Source organism: Trichechus manatus, unplaced genomic scaffold (assembly GCF_000243295.1).
Source record: "Trichechus manatus latirostris isolate Lorelei unplaced genomic scaffold, TriManLat1.0 scaffold00050, whole genome shotgun sequence".
NCBI lineage: Eukaryota > Metazoa > Chordata > Mammalia > Sirenia > Trichechidae > Trichechus > Trichechus manatus.
The window spans coordinates 9,662,795-9,671,037 of record NW_004443986.1 but is presented as its reverse complement, the minus strand read 5'-3'; the positions used below and the strand labels follow the sequence as shown (position 1 = coordinate 9,671,037).

Sequence of the window (8,243 nt, the reverse complement as noted above, 5' to 3'; positions counted from 1 at the left end):
GTGGCTTAGTGGTTAAGTTCTAAGGCTGGAGGCTGGCAGTTTGAATCCACCAGCCGCTCCTTGGAAACCCTGTGGGGCAGTTCTACTCTGTCCTATAGGGTCTCTATGAGTCGGAATCAACTCGAGGGCAACGGGTTTGGGTTTTTTCTTTTTTTGGTGTAAGAAAATAAAACAATTTGTTTCTCTTCTGTGATTATAGTTTACATCACTGCGTAAGGTCAATATCTTCTGAGACAGCCCAAACTGTAACAGCTCAGACTAAAATACCTTCACTGATCTCTATTGCAAAGTGGCCGCCACAACCCTACAGTCAATCATCTCCCCCGCGGGCGCCCCACCATACCCACTGCTCAGACCACGCCCACAACCGGCCGGCGGCCACTCATGGCTCCGCCCCAGGTCTAGCAGCTAAAGATTCTCATTGGTGGAGAAGTTGTTCTGGTCCCACCCCAGAGGACGGCGATAGGCCGAACTGTCGTGGGCCGGTGGTGGTTGGCTGCCTGGGGATGGGTCCCTGCTAGTGCCTGTCAGAGTGGCTGGCGGCAGCGGCGCCTCTTCGGGTTGGGCTGTCAGTCAGTGAGCGGAGGGGGAAGATGGCTCGCCGGGGCCCGTTCTACTAGGAAGAAGGGGGGCAGGTAGTGCTGCTACTCGGGAGATAGCAGAGCAGCCGCCGTCGCTGTCGCTGCGAGCCGGACAAGTCGAGGTTCTGTAGGTGAAAGTTGGGGAGCCGCTCTGGTGAGTCCGGCCGAGTGACCCACGCCGGGCCCCCCCGGGCGGCGGCGAACGATAACTTTTTTGTCGGGGAGGAGCTGGGGCGAGGCGGCGGCGGGCAGGGGGACCGGGACTTTGTCCCCGGGGCTAAGGCTCCGTTGTGGGTAACGGCTCCCGCGCGAGGCGCAGCGAGGCGGCGCTGGGGCGGTCGGGGATCGCGGGTGGCCGGGCGGGCTGCGGCCGACGGCTTCTCGCCCCGAAGTTGGGCACAGCCCGCCTGCTGCCTAGGCGGCGGCAGCTTTGTCACCCGGGTGCGCGGATTTGGGTCTTTCTCCTTCCCAGCGAGGAGCGGTCCAGCCTCCGGGCGTGACCCAGGAGCTTCTGCCTTGGCCCGACCCGCAGCCCCTTTGCGGGTTGGTTCTAGATGTGGGGGCCCCCCACCCTACTGCAGCTGATGCTCCGTCTCTTTCCCAGCGAGGCTACTGCTATTGGTCCAGTCTGGTGGCCAAAAAGGTCACTGCCGACCCCCCTCCTTTTTGGAAGCAGTATTCGCCTCCGTGTTCGGTCCCGCACGGGGCAGAAATTCAGAAAGCAGCCACGATTCCTTCCTTGGTTATTACACTGGTGATCCCCCCTGCAGCCGTTGCCCCCTTCTTTTTATGAGTTATTCCTCTCCCAGGGCTGATTTTAGCATACTCGAAAATCATCGGGGTTTTATCCGAAAATGGTTGCATTAAAAGACCCCAAGTTGAGAGTTTAAGCATGCTTCAGCCGAACTGTATATCTGCCCTTGAGCGCGTACATGTCCGCTTTGTATCCTAAGAGTTGACACATTCCTGAATGATTTTAATTTTGCCCTAGCGGATTCCTACTGCACAGAATCAGTTCTCTGATAAATACAGTATTACACGCCTCGCAGCAGCTCCACTCTTCAGGTAGGGGGGGTTTGTTCCAGTGGCAGCCACTACTTATCTTAGAGACTACACAGGCAGTAGGGCCAAGCTGCCCGTCTGCAAATTATTTGTCCTTTGGTTTACGCAGTGGTTTTTGGAGCAGGTATGCCACCTCTTTGGTTAATATAACATTTTAGAATTCAAAGTTTTCAGCTTTTGAATTCTTATCTGAATGAAGTCATAAGGATTGGTTGTAACCTTGAGTCAATGTGATAGTCCTGGGAGGCTTGTTTTCCGTAAGAACATTTTGCTTCTAACATCCAAGTACCTCTTGCCCCATTTCTAAGCATTTTTTTCCCCCTTAACACATTTTAAGTTTTTCAAGATGAATATTCAGTCCAAAGGACCATATTTTTGAAGTGTAGGGAAAGGCAAGAAAAAAAAATCCTCTTTTAAGGTCTGCTTGGAGCCCTGTTAGCTCATTGGGTAAGAGCTCTGCTGCTAACCAAAAGGTCAGCAGTTCAAATCCAGCAGCCACTCCTTGCAAACCTTATGGGGGAGATTCTACTCTGTCCTATAGGGTCACTGTGAGTCGGAATCAACTCAACAGCGACGGGCTTGGTTTTGGGTTTTTTGACCTATAATAGCTTCAAAAATCGGTTATTCAAGTATTCATTTAAACAAAGTGGCAAGGGAGGAAACCATCACAAAAACAAATCCTGATTTTGGCTCATTTTATCCTTCTTTGATTTACTAAAAATATTACCATAGCTGGTTTATGAACATTCTTGATTATTAGCATTAACAGCATCTGGATATGGACACCGGGTGAGGCATTGGCCGGGTCCATGTGTTATCCCTGCTGTGCTTCCTTTCTTTGTTGTATTTCTATTTTTATGAGATCTGCTTTTGGTTGCATTTTTTAGAGTAGCGTAGTTGTGACAACCAGCGTTTAAATGTATCTTATAGTCAACTGCATTATTCAGGATCATATTGCCTAATAATTATTTCGTAATGAATCTTAAGAGATCTTTAAAAATCTTTATATTCAAGACCTTCAAGTAAAGTAACAATTACAATACAGTGTGAAAAGTGTGAATAGAGAGATATGCATTGTGTAGTAAGGGAGTGCAGATTAAGAAATGTCTAGGAGCCCTGGTGGCACAGTGGTTAAGAGCTCAGGCTGCTAACCCAAAGGTCAGCAGTTCAAATCCACCAGCTGTTCCTTAGAAACCCTATGGGGCAGTTCTACTCTGTCCTATAGGGTCACTATGAGTTGGAATTGACTCAACTCGACAGCAATGGATAACCCAGCTTGCAAATGGGTGGTGCACAGCAGAATTTTGAAGGATGATACAGTTTTGCCAAGTGCAAGAAGTTAGTGAAGAACTTTCCAGCAGGAGGATATAATATGTGAGAATGCAAGGAAGTATGGGAAACCAGGGAAGTTTAGAGAGCTGCTGGTATTGACATGAGTTGAATGCAGGCTTTAGATAGGCAAATGATGGGAAATAAGGACAGAGGAGAGTGAGGATAGCAGAGGGCCACACCAGCCTGTTGTATCCTTAGCTAAAGGGATTGGAATTAAAGGTGATAGATGAGGAGCTGTTTACTGGATTTATATTTTATATCCTCACTATGGCAGAATGAGGTAGAATTCAATAGGTCCTGGTCATTTATAGAAAGAAAGAAGGGAGGAATCAGGACTCTGAGGTTTTGGCTTGGTTCCATTGATTGGAAATGAAGAAAATATAAATAAAGGAAAGATGACAAGCTCTGTTTTGGATTTTTTGAATTTAGGTAATCTGTAGAACATTCAGGTGAAGCTGTAGATCGGTGTTTGAATCTATGGATGTGGAATTTATAAAGGAAACCAGGATTAGGGAGAAGATTGGTGGTTGAACTGCAGCTGTATTGATTTGGTTATGGCTGAAATGATTCGGGGAAGCCCTTCAAAATGATAAAAGCAATAGCCAGAGAACTGACTCTGACAAATAACAGAAATAGGTAGAAGAATAGTCTGAAAGAGATAGAAGAGTAGTAGTTGGAAAGGTAGGAGGAACGTCAGGAGAGATGCCAAGGGTGGAGAGACTTTTAAGATGGAGGGGAAGGGTTAACAGTTTTGACTGTTGTAACTGAGATGTCAGGTAAGGAGAGGACTCCAGTGACCGATAGATCTGTCTTGAGTCTGTAGGTGAGTTTAGCAAGTACAGGGTTAGTTGAGTACTGGTTCAGAACCCAGTCTTAAAAATGTTGGAAAAAAAACTGGTGGTAATAGAGATATTTGAGTGAGGCTTTTCAAGAAAACTGAAGTGAAGAAGAAGGGAGAGAATGATAGCTATAGAGCAGTGGTTCTCAATCTTGGCTGCATATTTACAATCGTCTGTGGAGCCTTTGAGAATCCTGAATCCCAAGGGAAACTCCCATAAACAATTTGGGAAGTGAGACCCAGTCATCAGTATTTATTTCAACAGCTTTACTGAAGAATAATTGGCATATAATAAGGTATACATATTTAAAGTGTACAGTTTAATATCTTTGACATATGTTTACATTTGTAAAACTATCACCACTATAAAGGTAATGAACATATCCATCACTCCAAAAGTTTCCTTGTGCCCCTTTGTAATCCCTCCCTTCCATCACCTAGCAACCACTAATATACTTTCTGTTACTATAGATTAATTACATCAGTATTTTTTAAAGTTCCTCAAGGTAATTCCAATATGCAGGCATGATTAAAAACAATTCAGAGGCATAAAGGTTGAAGGAATGTTATGCTTGTTTACATGCGTAAGGAAATGAGGTAGGGAGTAGGAAGGAAGAGATTGAGGAAAGATGGGATAATTGTTGGAACTAAGTCCCTGAAGAATTCAGAGCTTTAGACTAGTAAGGAAGGAAGATAATTCAGGAAGCAACATCTCTCACAGAAAATTGTTGGCTGCTGTCATGTTGCCCCTGACTCATGGCGACCCAATGCACAACAGTATCGGACCACTGTGATCTATAGGTTTTCACTGGTGATTTTTCCAAAGTAGGTCTCCAGGCCTTTCTTCCTAGTCTGTCTTAGCCTGCAAGCTCCACTGAAACCAGTATCATAGTAACATGAAAGCCTCCACTGGTAGATGGTGGCTGTGCTTGAGGTGCATTGGCTGGGAATCAAACCTGGGTCTTCCACATGGAAGGTGAGAATTTTACCACTGAAACACCACTGCCCCTCTGTTATGAAAATGGATGCCCCTCAGTTGGAAATGGAAAACCCCATGAATGGAGCCTGAGATCCTTGCACCACCTTGTAATGCTTTGTGTTTTTGGAGGGGAGCAGACGGAATCAACAGTTTGACTATCGATTATTGTTGAGAGCAAAATACTGCCAGAATCTTTTGGCCATCTCAGAGTTAGCCTGCGTATCTGCACTGATGAAGAGGACACTTGAAAATCTCCTATTTAAAGCATCTTTGCTCAGAAGAAATCCTGCTTGCTTGTTTTTGGATATATGCCTTATAAATACATTGGAGCAGAAAATCATTCCTCTGGCTCCCAAATAAGACAGAGAAGAGTTGTGATTAGCAGTTGTCTAAGGACCATATTTTCTATCCTGAGAAGGATAATGACTGTGCTCCCCCTCCACCTCTTTTTTTTGTTTCTGCATCAGGGTTTGAATGTAGATAAAACCTGAGCCATATTTGTTCTAAGGTCCAGGACTTGCTCCTCAACCTTGACTCTCACCTGGCAGGGGGCTGAGAGCAGAATGGCTAGTATCTGAATATTATTTTGCATTGTACTTGATCGTAAAGCAAGGTGGAGTGAAACTTCAGGCTGATTGTCTCCTAGAGTTTTGAAAATTTCTTTCATTGTGATTAAAGAATTAAAGTATGATTTGACCCAGAGAGGGAAGTCACTCCAAATTTTGGTACAGCCTAAAAGAGTAGGAATATCAATGTAGAATGATTTTGGATATTATTGTTACTATAGTCACAACAATATTGTAAACATTCTGTATTTTCTTAATTACTAATATAATATATAATCATTGGAGGAAATTTGGAAAATTCAGGAAAACAAAAATAATAAATAACATTTATAATGACTCCACCCAGAGATAATCATTATTAACACTTAGTTAAATATCATTATAAAACCACACCCGTTTCCGTTAAGTCAATTCCGACTCATAGTGACCCTATAGGACAGAGTGGAACTGCCCCATAGGGTTTCCAAGGAGCAGCTGGTGGATTTGAACTGCTGACCTTTTGGTTAGTAGCTGAGCTCTTGACCACTTACCACCAGGACTCCAAAATATCATTATAGGTCCGTTTTAATAAGTATTTATGTCCTCTTTTTTTTTTAAAACAAAAGAAAACTATATTGTATTTACTGTTTTGTCACTAGCTTTTTTTCTCTAAATTTTATTTTGTTGTTGTTAAGAATATATACAGCAAAACATACACCAATTCAGCAGTTTCTACATGTACCATTTAGTGACATTGATTACATTATTTAAGTTGTGCAACAATTCTTACTCTCCTTTTCTAAGTTGTTCCTCCTTCATTAACATAAATTCACTGCCCCTGAAGGTTCCTATCTGATCTTTCGAGCTGCTGTTGTCACTTTGATCCTGTGTAGATTGTTCTTAAAAGAGCATAATGCTTAAGGCAGACCTTTCATACTAGTTAAGCTAAACTATTATTTGGTTTTAAGATGACTTCAGGGGTTATTTTTGTTTAAGGTTTAAAGATTATCTCAGGGCAATAGTTTCAGGGGTTCATCCATTCTCTATGGCTCTAGAAAGTCTGGAGTCCATGAGAATTTGAAATTCTCTTCTACATTTTTCCCCTTTTGGTTAGGATTCTTCTATGGAATCTTTAGTAAAAATGTTCAGTAATGGCAGCCAGGCACCATCCAGTTCTTCTGGTCTCGTGGAAAAGGGGGCAGTTGTTCAGGCAATTAGCCAAACGTTCCATATCTCCTCCTAATCCTAACTCTCCTTCTTCCTTTGTTGCTCCAGGTGACTAAAAACCAATTGCTGTGCCTTGGATGGCCATTTGCAAGCTTTTAAGACTGCAGGCACTACACAAGGAACTAGGAGGTAGAACAGAGGCACTAAACACGTTATTAGACTAATTAACTGGGATGTTCCATGAAACCATGACCCTAAACCTCCAAACCAAGGAACAAAATCCCATGAGGTGTTTGGTTATACATAAGCAGCCTCAGCAGTTACTCTCTTGTCTTTTTTTTCATTGTTGTAAATGTAGCTATCACATACTTTTGCCAGTTCAACTTTTTGCAGTTGTACAACTTATTGACTGCAATTACAATAATCGGCTGCGCAACCCTACCCTTAATTAATGCGATTTTTCTGTCACCGTTAACACCCCTTTTTCCTTCCCTCCTGCCCTTGGTAACCACTAATAAATTTTGGTCTCTGTACATTTACCTTTCTTGTCTTTTTATATAAGTTAGATCATACAATATTTGTCATTTTGTGATTAGCTTATTTCACTCAGCATAACGTCTTCAACCTCCATCCATGCGGTAGCGTATATCAAGACTTCATTTCTCCTACTGGCTGAGTAGTATTCCATTGTATGTATGTACCATGTTTTATTTAAGTAGTATGTAGTTCTACCATATGATCCAGCAATTCCACTCCTAGGTATATACCCAAAAAACTTGAAAGCAGAGACTCAGAAAGAGACTTGTACAGCAATGTTCATTGCAGCACTATTCACACTAGCCAAAAGGTAGAAACAACCTAAACGCTCATCAACAGATGAATGGATAAACAAAATGTGGTACATACATACAGTGGAATACTACTCAGCCAGTAGGAGAAACGAGTAGTTCTGGGAACCCTGGTGGTGTAGTGGGTAAGAGCTACGGCTGCTAACCAAACGGGCGGAGGTTTGAATCCACCAAGCGCTCCTTGGAAACCCTATGGGGCAGTTCTACTCTGTCCAGTGAGGTTGCTACGAGTCAGAATTGACTGGACGGCAATGGGTTTGGTTTGATTTTTTGGTTTATGGTAGTTCTATATTTTGTTTTTTAAGGAAGTCACTAGTTTTTGTTCATTTAAAGGATTATGAATGTTTTCCTGGGTCAATAAAATATTATTCTTTCACAATATAGCACACCATTTTCAATGTCTGCCTAGTATTCCAGCGTATAGATTTATCATAATTTATCTAGTACTTTAATTGTTGAAAATGTAGGCCCTTATAATAATTTTGAATGAATTCTATAGCAATGAGCTTTTTGATAGATGTGGGTTCTACACATTTTAAAAGTTTTTTTAGGGAGTTACGGCAAAATGGCACTCTAGGCAGAAGCACCACGCCGTCCCTCCACAGCAAAGATCTGAAAAACTAAGCCGAACAGAGATACAACAGTCCTGAAACCTAAAACATCAAATGAAGAGATAAAGAACTCTGCCAAGCACCCAATGGAGTGAGAAAACTGACAGAGAACGGAGAGCAAGGAGAGATTCATGCAGAGGTCCCCTACCAACTGATGCAGCGCAGATCCACCATCTTGGACTCCTATCGGAGACCAGCAAACAGGGTACGAGAAAGCAGCCTCACGGAGCGTCCAGCGGGAGACAAAACAACCAGTAATTTGCGATATATGCTTTCCCAC

The 8,243-nt window shown here is 43.1% G+C and overlaps 1 protein-coding gene across 1 annotated transcript in view; it reads left to right on the top strand.

Moving 5' to 3' along the window:
* The first annotated feature begins 556 nt into the window (after nucleotides 1-556).
* The window catches only part of HYCC1 (hyccin PI4KA lipid kinase complex subunit 1), a 103,324-nt gene continuing 95,637 nt past the window's right edge, over nucleotides 557-8,243 (top strand). The window contains exon 1 of the mRNA XM_004377445.2: nucleotides 557-735. The gene's annotated coding sequence lies outside the window, so the exon portion shown is untranslated. The remainder of the gene's footprint in view (nucleotides 736-8,243) is intronic.